Genomic DNA, 16,795 nt, shown 5'->3' on the forward strand with positions numbered 1-16,795 from the left:
AAGAGGGGCAGGGATGCTTAGAGAGGTCTGCAGGAGGAAAATAAGGATAAGCCTTTCCTACTCTGCATTACCATTTCTTTTATGACCAGCCATAGCATGTTACAGAATTTTGAGAATATAATGCACTGTATAGATTGTATGCTATTAACTAAGTTAAGGGATTAATTAAAAGTTTGATTCATATATTTGCATTTAAGAACTCAAAAAGAACTCAAAATTTCCCCCCAAATAACTTTTACTGATCTTTTAATTTTAATTAACACATTATAGAAAATTTGAAAAATACTACAAAGTATATACAGATTAAAATAATCTCTAATTCCTTCACCCTGCAATACCACTTAACATTTGGGGGCCGGCAGAGGGGTTTAACTTGAAGGTTTTATGTATGTGTGTGAATATACATATATAAAACAAAATTAGATACTATATAGTTCTGTATCTTAATTTTTATGTAAAACTGTATCATGATCATTTTTTCATGCCACTGAATATTCTTCATGGTTTTAGGGCCAAAAGGTTTGAAAACTAGTGGCTTCTTAATGTGTGTTATCCTAGAGAACTATTCTGATTTTAAACCTACTAAGGAAAATCACGTTTAAAACGTCCACCTTCTGGAAAGGATATACCAAACCTTGAGTATAATCAATATTGCTGCTTTGAATGAAAGAGTTTGAAAGATTTTCATGATCTCTTATCTTATTTAACTGACAAAGCAAATAAGAGCTAAAACTGAAAAGGGTCAGTTAAAGCGTTAGATCTCGTGTTAACCAATATTGCAAAAGGGAGACACAAATCACAGTACTTATACTGTGTGAGTAAAATACTGTTTGGCTCTGAATGCTGTAACATCAGAGGAATTTAGTAATTCTGTACCCTCTTGGCCTAGGAGCCAAATTAGGCCTTTGGCTTAATTTCATTCAGTTGGCCTTTGGAATTTTTTTTTTTTAAAGATGTAGTGTGTTTCTTGCCCCATCCTTCAAAGATATGGGATGTGTGTGTGTACACGTAAATTAATTATCTGACTGAGGTCTCCAGAAGTGAGACTTGAAGGATGTTCTTACTTCAATGGCATTATTTGTGAAAGGAGCAGTGATAATCGGTCTCTTTGATGGCAAATTTAGCAGTAGAGGGAGGAAGTGGAGAAGTGGTAGCAAAGTGACTGTGGTGAGGAAGAAATGAGAGTCTAAGAGGCTCTACAAAGATGCCCAATCTATCCAGTACTGTACAAGGCACAGGATGGACTACAGACACTACTTTTAGGGATAAAAGGGCCCTTTTATCCTTAGTACCCTAGGAACTTTGTTTCACTTAGTGGGAGCAAAAGGCCTAACACTGAACAAGCAGGATTTCATTTTTATTGAGGACCAACTGTGGTCTGTACACTTCATAAATGTTAGTTTCTTTCCTTCCTGACAATGTAAGTGCTGTGTACTCTTCTAATACGGATGAGGATATAGGGGAATCGGAGAGATTAAGAAACTAACTCAAGAGCCAGCCCTGATGGCCTAGTGATTAAAGTTCAGCATGCTCCCCTTTGGCGGTCCAGGTTCGGTTCCTGGGCACAGAACCGCACCACTCCCCTGTCAGTAGCCATGCGGTGGTGGCAGCTCATGTAAAAGAACTAGAAGCACCTGCAACTAGAATATACAACTATGTATATTTTGGGGATGGGGAAAAAAAGAGTGAGAGGAAGATTGCCAACAGATGTTAAGGGTGAATCTTTCCCAGCAAAAAAAAAGAAACTAACTCAAAGGTACACAGCTAGTAAATGCTGAAACCAAATCTGTTTCCACAAAAACTATGTGCCTTTCTACAATACCACTATGACTTAAATTTCAGAATTTAGTCTAACACCTTTAACCACATTGCAATTTTACAAACCAATCTATTCTCGGCTAGTGCAAGAGAAAAATACATTGCATGAAAAGGAATCTACTGTGAAGGTAGGGAGACATTTAGATCAGCAATATCACTGAAAATATCTAAACATAATTCAAATTAACTTCAGAAAAATAACACTAATGTCTAAAATTTCAAAGCATTTCTAGGAACAATCTAAAGAGTGACTTTTTTTCTTATGAAAAAGAAAGTTTTCATTATTTTCCTCTTGGAGCTGGTATTAACCACTACACTAATTCATATGGGCTTTTCTTCATCAAAAATAACAAAACTGAATATTTTTTATTTCAAAGTAATTTCGATATAAAGAAAGTAAAAACTAAGAGAACTTAAAAGTTTCAGGGATATTTTACTTTCAAACAGTAAGACATCCTTAGAAGATGAGAAATAGTATATAGTACATTTTAGAACACATATTTTCCATTAGCATATTTAAGGAGAATCAATTACAAGAATAACAGATAATATTCGATTTTAGTTATATTTTTGAGAAACAAGGTTCTTCCCTTTTTTTAGGTTTTATTATTCAGAGCCTATATAGAATTGTAGGTTTTGTTTAAAAAAATGTTTTGTTTAAATAGTGAAAAGACTCTGTCTTAAAATAATTAATCAGGAAAGTAAAGCTATACTATCGGTTTTCTAAAAACCAACCTTTTTGGACCCTTATAGAAATTATTAATATCTACTATGAAATCTTAAGTGTTTTGAATTTTGATTATGAAAGTAACCACATTTGACCACTTTTTCAAAGACTGTTTCACATGATTTATGCTTTCTGCTTTGGGAAAGAAAGAAAATATTAAATTATATAATTGAACTTCACTTAAGCTGAATAAGGCAAAAAGAAAATCTGGATTTAGAAAACAAATCTAATAGGGGCTTAATTGCATTAAGGCTGATTGAAGGCTAATCGTCTTTACAATAAAAATGTATATACATTCAAGTATTTAAATGTCTTAGTTCATTTAAATTAAGAATACTCTTTGAGTCGACTTAGACATAATCAAATTAACTCCCTCATAAAAAACCATCCCAAACTATCAACTTATGTACTCAGCATCTGCAATACAGGTTAGACAAACTTTTCTAAAATGGGAACACCTTGCACATGAATAGATACTTCTAGGAATTGAGGCATAACGTAACAACATAAGCCAAAAAGGCGCAATATCACACAAGGCGCCGTGTCTGTCACACGTATACCATAACTTCAGTTTAAATTTTCATTCCTAATGTCTCAGCGGAAATTGTTGTTGTTGTTGTTTTGGTATAGGATAGTCATTCGCCAAAAAAGAGCTTGGCGCTTCCTAAATCAAGCGCCATCTAATTTCTGGGTCAAATCCTGATATGGAGTACCCGAGGTAGATCTTTTTGTCAATATTTAATCAGAGGCTTCGGGAATGGAAGAAATCTAAGGATAACCACTTAGTCTTGTTCCCAGCCTTCTAGATATTATAATCCCCAGGAACACAGACCTTCCCTTTGGGGAAACGTGTGTGTGTTTGTGTATGCATGTTTAAAGGCCTACGTAGCAGAAGCGATATGTTCATTACCATTTGGATACGTTGAAAAAATTCTACTAGGGAGACAAGGATGACACCATTTCCCTCGTCACTGGAAGGTGGGCTGGGGGATCCCAGCCACCTGCACTGACGCTAAATTATGGAAAGCAGCCAAGAATCTGGGACTCGGAGAAGCGTCCCAGTCGGTTCTATGGAAACGAGAGACGCGGGTGGCCTAGCGCCTTCCTGCAGGGAACCGAGCGGCTGAGCTGCGCAAGAAGGAAGCGGGGGACGCGGCTCAGCCCGCACTGCAGAGAGGCGCCCGTGGCCGTCCTCGCGGCTGCGGCGGCGGCGGCGCCGGCAGGGCAGGGCGGGGCGGGGTCTGCGGCCGCAGCCCACCGACGCGGGCGCCGAGCGCTGCGAGTCCGGGCGAGCGGGAACGAACGGCGGCTGCGGAAAGCGCCAGGGGCAGGCACCGCCGTCGCTCACCCCAGCCCCTGCCCGGCCTCACAGCCGGGAGCCGCAGAAACTTCGGGGACACGGAGGAAACATCCCCAGAGAGTCAGGGTACACTGTGTCTTCTGAACTGAGGTCCGTTACCTTCCCGGACGGAGTGTCTGGGCCGCTTCCTTCGGGTGGCTGTGATGACAGGGGAGACGACTGCCGCTGCAGCACTCGCTGCTTCACTAATCCGGGCTCTGGGAAATAATTTCCCGCCGCGCGCTCGGCCGCCCCGGAAGCTATTGTACCATTTCCGGGTGGTTGTCAGTGACGCTCTCGAGCCATCGTCAGGGTAGCCTGAGAGGGTGGCCCGCGGGATTCTGGCCGGCGGGCCAAGCTACTGCTAGATCAGCGCCGGAGGCGGGAGACTGGTAAGTGATTTTTCTGGATTGCCTCCTGGGCCTGATATTTCCGACCGGCCGGGGCTCCGTGCAGCGTCTTTGCCGGACCAAGAAGTGAGCGGGAGAGGGTTGAAGCAAGAGTCGTCCCCATCCAGCCCTGTGGCGCTGGACCCTCTGTGCTGCTGGAGAAGGCCCCGGGATCCTGGTTTACCGTCTGCTCCGCTCGCCACATCCACCTCCAACTTGGAACTCGCGCTCGGGTCCCCGCGTGTCCCTGGGCGAGGCCGAAGACACAGAGTACCGCACTCGGTTGAGTACCGAGTCTCCCTACCAATGATCCAGGAGTGCCTTTATTCTCCCATCGGCACGGTTTGGTCACCCTTGATTCTCCACAGCTGCTTTACCATTCTTTTTCTGAGTACTGTTCCCATTGCCCTGGGAGGCAGTGGCCTGGGAGGCAGGCAGTCGGCCAAAGTGGACACCGTTTACAAACATTTTGGAAGTGGGGTGAGGGGGGACGTTCCCGATTTAGACTTAATTCCACACTACCCCCGCAGTTTGAGTTGGGTGAGAATGGTCTTTGTTTTCCTGGCTGCTATGAGGTAATGAGATATGAAAACAAGCTTAAAATTTCATGCATGGGCTTTTAGATACACGTGTTTACCGTTTGGAAACCAGTGATCAGGAAGTAGGTGTGCTTTCAGAAAGGAGTGCCCCTCTGCTGCTCCAGGCTTCCTCAGTAATGACGGATTCAGGAGAATTTTGGATGGAGGTCTGAGGTAGCCAGAAAGGCGCTCATTCCGCCAAAGATTTGAAAGATGTGATGTAGCGAACCTTAGCTACTTCTTTCTTGAGTAGTGCAGTTTCTTCAGGTAAGTAGTTTTCACTCAGCACCTTATATTTGAATAATCATCCTTCTTTCCCGTAGAAGGTAGCAGATTGATTTTTTTTCAAAACAACCAGTTCCAAAAAGAGTTCTAGGGCTTACTCGACCATAAAGACAAATGCAGTATGTTTTTTCAAGGCCCCTGATGCTACCTTTGGAGAGTAAGGCAAACGTGTTTAGGACGGCACGTTGATCTTCTAATCTCCTTGTTAATAATTCAACTAACTTTTATAATCTCATTTGGTCCCGACTTTGCCATTTTTTTGAACCTTGTGCTTTTTCTTTATTTGTCGAGTTGAAAGGATTGTAAATAATTGAAGGGAATTTACATGTGTCTATATAGGAACTAGTTTTTAGACAGACAGTGATTTTTTTTTTATCATTGCTCTTGATTTGTGATATCTTCTTTCAAATTAAAATGGCCAACCACTAATACTAACCACTAACCACAAATAGCTACTGCCTGCTAGGCACTTTACATTTATTATTTTTCTTAAACTTACCACAATTCTACAAGAAAAATCATATTATCCGATTTTGCATGCATTTTGTACTGAGACTTGAAGACATTCGCACAGATTATACAATTAAATGGCACAATTGAGATTTGAACCCAGTCTACCTGACTCCAAACTCAGGCTCTTTTTACTGTGCTTTATACTTCTCATAAATAGCCACAACAGAATCACTCTTTTCACTTTCGGGTAAAATTGGATAGATAGTATGTCACATTCAGAAACCAAATGGATAGCAAAACTTGAGTATAAGGAGATTTAAGGAATATGTTAAGGAATTAATTCCTTAGGTTAATGTTTAAGGATTAAGGAATGTGTTAGGGATTTAAGGAATCACGTGTAAGGTAATTTTGACATAGGAATAATCTAATTTCTCTTTTATGGTGATCCTTGGCCAGTTTTATCATTCTAACTCAAACAGATACAAGCAATCTAGAGACCATCAGTATATTAGTGACTCTAAGTCCAGAGTATCAGCTATCTCTTTAGGAGGCTTTTCACACACACACATTTACATACATATATATATTTGTGTGTGTGGAGAAAGAGAAAATGAGTGAATGAGCACAAATCCATAAAACTGAACTTTGTAATGCCCTGTAAGGAATTGTTATTACTTACTGGTTATTAGCAAAACTGTTCTATTCCATTCATATAACCCTCAGACAGATGGTGATTATCACACATTTTAAGGAAGTGTGCTTAAATAAACCTACCCACTCCAATATTCTGTTTTATGTAGAGAAGTAGAAATAGCCTGCTTGTCAGAGAATTTACTAAAATCTAGTTGAAATGACCAATACTAGAAGCGACATAAAAACTAATTCTAAAGGATATCCTGTTTTACAGAAAGACACAAGTATATATGTACAGCTAGTCTCAAATACTAATATGCATTTCATTACATTGTATTGACTTGACTGTGTGAAAGATGTTTGCATATCTCACAGGTAGATCTCAGGGATATTTTGTTTCAATCAAATTTCAGTGCTTATGAAGGTTGAGATTACATCTGTTTTGTTCACTATCTCATACCCAGCATCTGGCATTGTGCCTGGAGTGTAGTAAGGGGCTCAATAAACATTTATTGAACGAATAATTCCTTTTTAAAATGTTATTTATCCACAGAGAAATATTGCTACATGTGTTTTTTTGGTTTTTGCTGAGGAAGATTATCCCTGAGCTAACAGCTATGCCAGTCTTCCTCCACTTTATATATGGGCCATCACCACAGCATGGCTGACAAGTGGTGTAGGTCCACACCCAGGATCTGAACCTGCAAAACTGCGCCACTGAAGTGAAGCACACCAAACATACCCACTAGGCCACAGGGCCAGCCCCTTGTATATGTGTTTTTTAAAAAGGGACTTACCACGTAAATAGATGCATACTTATTTACTCACTTTGACCTTTAAATGTAATGTCCACTCCACACTCATCCATAAAAGGCAATGTGGTATCCTGCAAAGATGACTAGACAGTGAAATAGCAGATAAGAGAATGTCTAATATTTATTGTTACTTACTCTCTGTGTATAGTGTTAGGTTTAGGCCTCACAGTACTATAGGGTAAGTATTATCCTTTTACAGAGGAGAAAACTGAAACAAAGATAAGCTTTGTAAAGCATCCTTGGTTACACACAGTCGTTAAATACCAGAGCTATGATTTGAACCAACACTGACTTTAGAGTCCATGATCTTAACCTCTTTGCCATACACCTCTTCTTGGATTTTAATCCTGGTTCATCTACTAACTACCTGTATACACAGGGCAATTTATTTCTGAGGATCATATTTCTCATCTATAACATAGGGGTTGGATTACATGATCTATAAGGTCCCTTCTAGCTCTAAAATCCTCTGATTTTAGTTGACTCCCAAGTATTATCTAAATATAGCAGTTCCAGTGTGCTAGAAGGCCTTCACGATTAGAGTTTTACATGTATTGGTGTCTTCTACATTGGTAGATGTACAATCATGTTTTTGTAATGGAAAGAACAAGACCAGAGTTAAAAAAATCTTTGGTGTAGTGGTTAAATTCAGCACACTCCGCTTTGGCAGCCCAAGTTCATGGGTTTAGATCCTGGGCACAGACCTACACCATTCATCAGCCATGCTGTAGCAGTGACCCATATGCAAAATAGGGGAAGACTGACACAGATGTTAGCTCAGGGAGAATTTTCCTCACCAAAAAAAAAAAAACTATCATGCTTTTTGCCAGCTTATGACCCTAATAAGTACTGAACCTTTGTGAGCTTATGTTTTCATATGTAAAATGGATCCACAAGATTGCTTTGAGGGTTAAGTGAGATGAAATATGTAAAGCCTCACACATGCTGCCTGATACACAGTTGCCATTAAATAAATATTGTCTTTCCCCCCAATCTTGTGAGAATAGAAGAAGATTGGTGAATATAAAAATGCTTTATAAATTAGTGAAAGGTGAAGAATCTTTTCACTTATAGTCTATCAGGAAAGGTAAAGTTTTATACACAAATAGTTATTATAAAGGACAATTTACATACTATCATTGAACATAAATCATAATGGGAACACAGAGAAAAAATTTTGCTTCCAGGAGGACAAAAGAGGAAAGACATCATGAAGAAGGTAATGCTGAGTTTGGGCCTTAAAGGATGTGAGGATTTGGGCAGAGGGCCAAGAGGGAAGAATGTTTCACTGGAGGATGCAAAAGTGACAGAGAAGAGAATAATGACTGCTTCACTTTGGATATATAGGATAGTGAAGGCTAGTAACAAAGGTAAAAAGGGTAAAGTTGAGTTCTGGGCAAGCTGTGGTTAACAGTGTGGTCATCTTAAAGATGTTAGGCTTTTCACAATAAGCAGTGATTTGTGTGTATAACCAGGAGCCAGTGGAGGGTAGCGTTGGTATTTGATTTCTTTGTTAAGAAAGTAATACCTATTTGTTAAAGAAATATAAGAATATACACATAAGCCAAAAAGAAAAAGAAAGATGAAAAATTGCCCGTAATCCCACTCCAGGCTCAGTCCAGCACTTGCCCTTTGACATCCCCAGCTTCCCCTCCTGGCTGGGAGCATTCCTCTCCTAGTGAACTGATAGCTGTGACTCAGGGCTCAGGCTGGCCCAGAGGTGGGAGGGGGCTCTGAGGGGCTGTCTAGCCCCCTGTTTCTGGGCCTCCACCCTGAGGGCACATGGACTCATATGGTGACTGGTCCACAAGTACATTGTTCCTATAGGTAGGGGCCGGGTGCTGCCACCAGGCAGTGATAGCAGAGGGCTCCCTTGAACTAAGAGGTCTTCCTGCCTATCCCTGTTGTCTCCTCCATGGCTCCTACCCCTTCCTGATGTCTGTGATCCTGAGCAACCACCTGCCCCTTTCTCAGCCGTAGTTTCCACATCTGCAGTCACAGGGTGGACTGGGTAGGGGACCTTTGAGCTCTTCCCTCCCCGGAGTGGCTCCAGGACCCCTACCACCACCACCATGGTGGGGCCAGACCTGGCTCTGCCTCCTGTTCCTGACCTGCATGGCCCAGGTCCCCCAGGATCTCCCACTTCTGCTCCTTGACCTTCTATGCCTTCTCTACAGCAAAACAAAACAAAACGCACAAAAACAAAAACCCATCCCCCTCCAGTGTTTGAATACTGCTAACTTACTTCCAGGCTGCTCAACATCCGGCTCTGCCAGTCATAATACACACTACTGCTAGACACATCCTTTTAGGGCTCGGAAACAACCAGAGTTTAGTTATTAGAAATGATGATTCTGCAGGTTTCTGACTCATCTCATCAGGTGACTCTGGTTAGGGGAAGGTTTGAGTGGTGAACTCAAAGACTAGTTGAGTAAGGTGGCAAAAGCAGAAGTCAGCATAATTATATTAAAAAGCCTCAGGATGTGGGAGGAGAATACCGCCTTCCTGCCTCAACTGCTGATGTATTTTTTGGAGACAGGATTTTTGAACAGTGCTCCAGCTATTTCCCTGTAAACTTTGGTTAAAATACAAGTAGAGGAGAGAGGTGGCTCACTAGGAAATATTTAGGAATTTAAGAAATAGTCTAAGTAGCTAGTGTGGTATCTATAATATCTATGTATACACACACACCCATAGAGAGAGAGAATGAACATACATAGCTGTTTAAATTATTTAGGGAATTCTTTGCTGAATAAAATTCTCAAGAAAATTATCTAAAACTGAAAAAAAGACAATTGTCACTTTGACTAATTAGGCAAAACAGGTGAATTCTAAGAAGACCTGATGTGAGCTCAAACTCATGATCTTATATAATATGATCTCAAAGAAGTTACTTGAATTCCTTCAGCCCCTATTTCTTCATCTGTAAAATGGTAATATCAGTTTTGCAGATTTGTTAGGATTAAATGTAATAATGTGTGAAAGCTTACAGAGGCATCTGCCTAGTTTTTGTTATCATTTAAATAAATTCTAATTGCTTTAAAAGAGGTCTGTGGCTCCAACTATCAAGTCAAACAGACCTGAGTTCAAATCCTAGCTCTATCACTGGTTGTATGAGACTTGGAAAGTTACTTTTCTAGTTTGAGTGTTTTTTTTCTTATTTATAAGATGGGAATAGTGGGGCTGGCCTGGTTGCATAGTGGTTAAGTTCACATGCTCCACTTCAGTGGCCGGGGTTCACGGGTTTGGATCCTGGGCACAGACCTACACACTACTCATCAAGCCATGCTATGGTGGCATCTCATATACAAAAAATAGAGAAAGATTGACACATGTGTTGGCTCAGTGACAATCTTCCTCAAGCCAAAGAGGAAGATTGGCAGCCCGATGTAAACTCAGAACCAATCTTCCTCACCAAAAAAAGAGAAAAAAAGGGGAATAGTAATAATGTCTTCATAGGGCTTTTGTGAAGATTAAAGGAAATAATGATGCATAGATTTTAAAATGGTGGCTGGTCTTGTGAGCACTTTGTTCACTCAAATTCCCAGAGGAGCACATGCCAAGAGGGGATTAGACGTGCAGGAGGTTTATTGGGGAAACTGCCTGTGAAGGATAAAGGAGAGGGACAAGAGGAAGAGGGAAGTGCCTTCGGGCCTCAATACAGGTCTGACAACCTGTGGGGGGCGGGGTGGGGGGGTGGAATGAGAGGAGGGGGAGAAGAATCTCAAACCACTGCACTGTTCTGAGAATGCTTCAGCCAGGCTGATGGGGAATCCATGATCCAAAGTCATTTGTTAGAGAAATCCCATGTCGCCACAGTACTCAATATAATGTTAGCAATTAATAAAAATAATTAACAGTTGTCACATGCTATAATTTACAAGTATGTTTGAATTCCAACTCTTGAATTTTACTGCCTGTCCCCACCTCCCCTGAGAAAAGTGCGTTCCCTGCTGCCAGACATTGACGTTAACATTTGAGGCACATGTTCTTAGACTCACAACTTCTTATATTTTATAATACAATTTTCTTAGCCAAAGAACAGTTAAGGAATCAAGAGATCTGTTCCAAATAACGATTGAAAAATGCAAACATTAGCTAATCAACTGATTTTTTGACATTAGGTAGTTAAACACAAACTGCTGTCTAAATTTCTAAATTCAGGTAGCCAATTAATGTCACAATCCTAAATAGCTAAGTAATGCTCATATCCACAGTTTTCTGTCCATTTCTCTTCTTACCAAAGATACCTTTGTGGTTAAAATAATCAAGGTATTATAGCTGTGTAGGTCTCTACGCCGCGCCCCCCCCCCCTTGTTGTTTTTGATAAACAATCATAGAGATCCTTCAGTTCAGTGCTTTCCAAATGGCAGGTCATGATCCATCAATTCGGTGAGTACTAGCCTGCATTTTTGTTTCAGATATGTGTGGCTTCAGGATTTGAATATAAAATGTTTGTTGCTGTGAATCACTGTAGAATTGTAAAGCAAGAGATTTAGACTAACTTCCTTATCTTACATGAGGAAATGAGGACTAAAGAGGTCATCTGACTTGCCCAGATAACTCTGGAAACGTGACTTGAACCAGCAGCTCCCTCTTAAGAATCTAAATTTAGAACTCTTTCTTTTGTATCATGCTTCCTGGAAAAGGCTTCCTGTTTGCTCTGCTTAGGGCACATAATTAATTACTCTGTTTTCCAGTTGGTTAACATGATAGTCCTTTTCTGTCACTTTCATTTTTTGTTTCCTAAGATTTACTGAAAAGTGCTCCTCCGGGGCTCTGACCATTGAGTGTCAGGGAGGTTGTACAGCTGTAGTTGTTTCTAGCAGTCAGCAACCATGCACATCACCTGAATTTACTGTCCCTTTGCCCTTTGGGGCACACAGCTAATTCAATAGTTTAAGTCTAGAGTATACCTGATTTAAACTGAGGAGTGATGAGAGCTCTTTTCGAGGAGCATTATACTGATAAAGTCTTAATTTTTACTAATGCCAGTGAATATTATTCTGTGTTTCATTGTCATGACATTCTTTTACTCATTTTTCTTGCTTTTTTAGACTTCAGCTCACCAAATATTTTTCACTTTTAAAATGCAAGTTTTGTGTATAATCACATCATATTCTTTATGATTTTTAAAAATATATCATTCTTTCCTTTTCAAGCATATATTCATACCTGCCCTCAAAAATGCCTGTGGGCACTTTAGCTCCTCAATGGTGAGCTCTGTCCTCTGCTATTCAGAAATTGGACTGGGAAGGAGTTTGGGAGTGGGACTGGTTTTAAATGGAGCCCTCCTTTTAGACTCTGTTTTTATGTTGCTTTCTGTACCCTGGTATCATTGAGGCTGCCTACACTCATTCTTTTGTTAACTTTACCTGGTCATGATCTTTCTGGGGCTTTCTCCTTTCTCTAACTCAGCAGTTCTCCAATTTTTGGTTTCAGGAGTCCTTTACACTCTTAAAAAATTACTGATGACCTCAAAGAGTTTTTATGTATGTAATTATATCTATGTATATTTATTATGTTATAAATTATAATTGAGTATTTTGAAAAATATTTAATTCAATAATAAAGCCATTACATGTAAACATAAATAACATTTTTTTAAAAAAACTTGTATTTTCCAGAACAAAAATTATAGTGGAAGAGTGGCATTGTTTTATATCTTTGCAGTCTCTTTAATGTCTGGCTTAATAGAAGAGAGCTGAATTCTCAGATCTGCTTCTGCATTCAATCTCTTGTAATATGCTGTTCTGATTGAAGTGAACAAAGTCCAACCTCATACAGACATGTAGTTGGAAAAAAAAAGGAGTGTTTTAGTGGCCTTTTCAGATAATTGTGAATATTTTTCTTTGATCCTATACCAGAAGTTAACAAGTGATAATTTCTTAAAATGTAATTGCAATGTAGAATCTGAAACCATATCGATGAACTTTTCATACTCTATTATTTTAAAATCTCTTAATCCATCTTCCACTTTGACTGAATCTTTTATAAATACATAATTTTTTGTTAGGCAATGCATTGGTCATATGGAAAATATTGACCCATTGAGGTATGCTGATCTCTCAAATCTTAATACATGTCATTATACAATATCAAAATATTTCGTTTATTAATATCACCAGCAATTTCATCAGGAAAATGTTAAAATAATGGGAAAACTGTCCATCTGACAGTATACAAATTTTCCATAATTCTTATTTTTGCTTTGAAAGCTCTAGTTTTATCATTGGCAACAAATAGATTCTAATGGTCTTTCCTTGAGATGACAGCCCAATTTGGTTAATTTTGAGAAAATCTGTGGTATACTCAAAGCTTGAGTTAATAAAATTACTAATTTTTACTGCCTCATCAAGGACATTATTAAATGAACCCGACGTTATTTTTATTCCAACTGTGTGGTGGTGAAAAAATATGACTACTGTGGTAGGCAGATGCCTCAAAGCTGCCTACATCCTAATCCCTGGACCCTGTGAATATGTTATGTCATATAGCAAAGGGGAATTAAAGTTGCTAATCAGTTTACCTTAAGATAGTGAGATTATCCCAGATCGTCCAAATGGGTTCAATGTCATCACAGTGGTTCTCGAAAGTGTAAGGAGGCAGAAGAGGAATTCAGAGTGAGGCAATATGAAAAGGACTCAACCCACATAGCTAGGTAGAAAATGGAGGAAGTGAGCCAGGAGCCAAGGAATGAGAGCAGCCTTTAAAAGCAAGGAAACAATAGATTGTCCTAAGAGCCTTCAGGAAGGAATGCAGCTCTGTGGACCATTTGGTTTTAGCCTAGTGAGAATGGTTTCAGACTTCTAACACAGAGAAAGTTAGTACAAATGTCAACCTAGCAAAGTGACATATAATGTCTTATTATGAAAATAGTTTTGACTTTGCCAACCCCCTGAAAGAATACTGGGGCTCCCCCCAGTTAAGTGCTATTTTGTATCACACTTTGGGATCTCTTATTTAACTTGTATATCTCGTGTGTCAACCGCTATGCTAGGCACTGGGATGCAAAAATAAAGAAGGCACAGTCCTTGTCCTAGGATGATGATGGTCTAGTGGTTGAGACAGGTAAGCAAGTCAATGATTGCAGATAGCACAGAATCAGTGCCCTAACTGATATATTTGGATGAGGGAAAGAGACCTAATCCCTGTCTCCATGTGCTTTCAGTCTAGTGGGAGAGATCACAGAAATAGTTACAAAATGCAAAGTGCTATAAAGGAAATATCTCCACTGACCGTGTGAGGATGGGGAGAGCTTTGCATTCCCACTAGCAGTGTATGAGAGTTTAAATCTCTCCACATCCTCCCCAACATGTGTTATTGTCTGTCTTTTGATTATAGCCATTCTAGGGAGTGGTGAAGTAGTATCTCATGGAGAAGTCTCAATTTGCATTCATCTAATAATTAATGATGCTTAGTATCATTTCATGTTCTTATTGACCATTTGTATATTTTCTTTGGAGAAAATGTCTATTCAAATCCTTTGTCATTTTTGAATTGAATTGTCATTATTGTTGAGCTGTAATAGTTCTTTATAGATTCTGGGATACTATCCTCTTCTCAGTTGTTTGATTTGGAGATTTTCTCCCATTCCATGAGTTGTTTCATCATTTTGTTGATGGTACCCTTTGAAGCACAAATGTTTTTAATTTTGATGAAGTCCAATTTATCTATTTTTTTCTTATATGGCTTCTGCTTTTAGTGTTTTATCTAAGAAACCATTGAATAATCTAAGGTCAAGAAGATTTACACCTGTGATTTCTTCTAAGAATTTTAAACATTTTAGTCCTTATATTTAGATCTTTGATCAATTTTGAGTTAATTTTTGTATTTTTTTTTTCTGATTTATCTCCCCAAAATACCCCTGGTACGTAGTTGTATATCTTAGTTGCAGGTCCCTGGCATGTGGGACGCCACCTCAACGTGGCCTGATGAGGGTGCCATGTCCACGCCCAGGATCCAAACAAGCAAAACCCTGGGCCGCTGCAGCGGAGTGCACGAACTTAACCACTCGGCCACAGGGCCGGCCCCCAATTTTTGTATCTCTTTTGACGAAGAAGTCCAACTTCATTCTTTAGCATGTTAGTATACAGTTGTCTCAGCAACATTTCTTGAAAAGACTAATCTTTCCCTATTGAATTTCCTTGAAACTCTCATCAAAAATCAATTGAATATTGTATGGGTTTATTTCTGGACTCTCAATTCTATTCCATTGATTACATGTCTATCCTTAATGCCTATCTTATCACACAATCTTGATTACTGTAACTCTGTGGTAAGTTTTGAAAAATGGGAAATGTGAGTTCTCTAACTTTGTTCTTTTTCAAGATTGCTTTAGCTATTCTGGGACCCTTGCATTTCGATATGAAATTTGAGATGTTTGTTAATTTCTGCAAAATAGGCAGCTGGAATTTTGATAGAGATTGCGTTAAATCTATAGGTTAATTTGGGAACTATTGCCACTTTAACAATATTAAATATTTCAATCCATAAACATAGACTTTTCATTTATTTAGGGCTAATTCAGTTTCTTTCAATGATGTTTTGTAGTTTTCAGTGGACAGGTCTTTTGTTAAATTTTTCCCGAAATATTTTATTCTATTTGATGCTATCGTAAATGGAATTGTTTTCTTAATTTCACTCTCAAATTGTTAAGTACTAGTATATAGAAATACAACTGATTTTTTATTAATCTTGTATCCTGCCAACTTTGTTGAATGTATTTATTAACTCCAAAAGCTTGGGAGTTTGTTTGTTTTAGAATTCCTTAGAAATTCCAAATAGAGATAGTTTTACTTTTCCTTTCCAATCTGGATGCCTTTTCTTTTCTTTTCTTGCCTAATTGTCCTGGCTAGAACCTCCAGTACAATGTTAAATAGGTGTGGTAGAAATAGACATTCTTGTCTTGTTACTGATCTTAAGAGCAAAGCTTTCAGTCTTTTACCATTAAGTGTGATGTCAGGTGTGGGTTTTTGGTAGATGTGTTTTATCAGATTGATGAAGTTCCCTTCTGTTCGTAGTTTGTTGAGTGTTTTTATCATAAAAGGGTGTTAGATTTTGACGCATTCTTCTCTGCATCTGTTTAGGTCATCATATAGTTTTTGTCCTTTATTCTGTTAATAAGGCATATTACATTGACTCATTTTTCTGTATTGATTCAACTTTACATTCCTGGGATAAATCCCACCTAGTCATGGTGTAGAATTCTTTTTATATGTTGCTGGATTCGGTTTGCTAATATTTTGTTAAGTATTTTTGCCTCTATATTCATAAGGCATATTGGTCTATAGTTTTCTTTTCTTGTAATGTTTTTGCTAGTTTTGGTGTCAGAGTAATACTAACCTCAGAGAATGAATTGCAAATTATTCTCTTTTCTTCTGTTTTATGGAAGAATTTGTGAAGGATTGGAGTTAATTCTTTAAATCTTTGGTAGAATTCACCAGTGAAGCCATTTGGCCCAAGCTTCTCTTTGTGGGAAAGTTTTTGATTATTAATTCAATCTGCTTATAGGTCTGTTCATGTTTTTTTAACTTTTTTAAGTTATTTCAGTACATTATGTCTTTCTAGGAATTTGTCTGTTTCATCTAGGTTATATAATTTGATGATATTCAATTGTTTATAATATCCCCCATATAATATCTTTATTTTGGTAAGGTCAGTAATGTCCTCTCTTTCATTCCTAATTTTAGTAATTGAGTCTTCTCTCTCTGTCTTCTTTTTTTTCCATCTAGCTAAAGGTTTGTCAATTTTGTTCA

The 16,795-nt window shown here is 38.8% G+C and overlaps 2 protein-coding genes across 10 annotated transcripts in view; one reads left to right on the forward strand and one right to left on the reverse strand.

The window, feature by feature from the left end:
• Positions 1 to 4,133, reverse strand: part of SLF1 (SMC5-SMC6 complex localization factor 1) — a 58,525-nt gene extending 54,392 nt beyond the window's left edge. Inside the window, exon 1 of the mRNA XM_014867738.3 lies at positions 4,005 to 4,133. The gene's annotated coding sequence lies outside the window, so the exon portion shown is untranslated. The remainder of the gene's footprint in view (positions 1 to 4,004) is intronic.
• Positions 4,134 to 4,147: 14 nt separating this feature from the next.
• Positions 4,148 to 16,795, forward strand: part of KIAA0825 (KIAA0825 ortholog) — a 373,989-nt gene continuing 361,341 nt past the window's right edge. For all 9 annotated transcript variants that reach the window (XR_011505937.1, XM_070517755.1, XM_070517756.1 and 6 more), the window contains exon 1: positions 4,148 to 4,276. The gene's annotated coding sequence lies outside the window, so the exon portion shown is untranslated. The remainder of the gene's footprint in view (positions 4,277 to 16,795) is intronic.

This window comes from Equus asinus, chromosome 9 (genome assembly GCF_041296235.1).
Source record: "Equus asinus isolate D_3611 breed Donkey chromosome 9, EquAss-T2T_v2, whole genome shotgun sequence".
Lineage (NCBI taxonomy): Eukaryota > Metazoa > Chordata > Mammalia > Perissodactyla > Equidae > Equus > Equus asinus.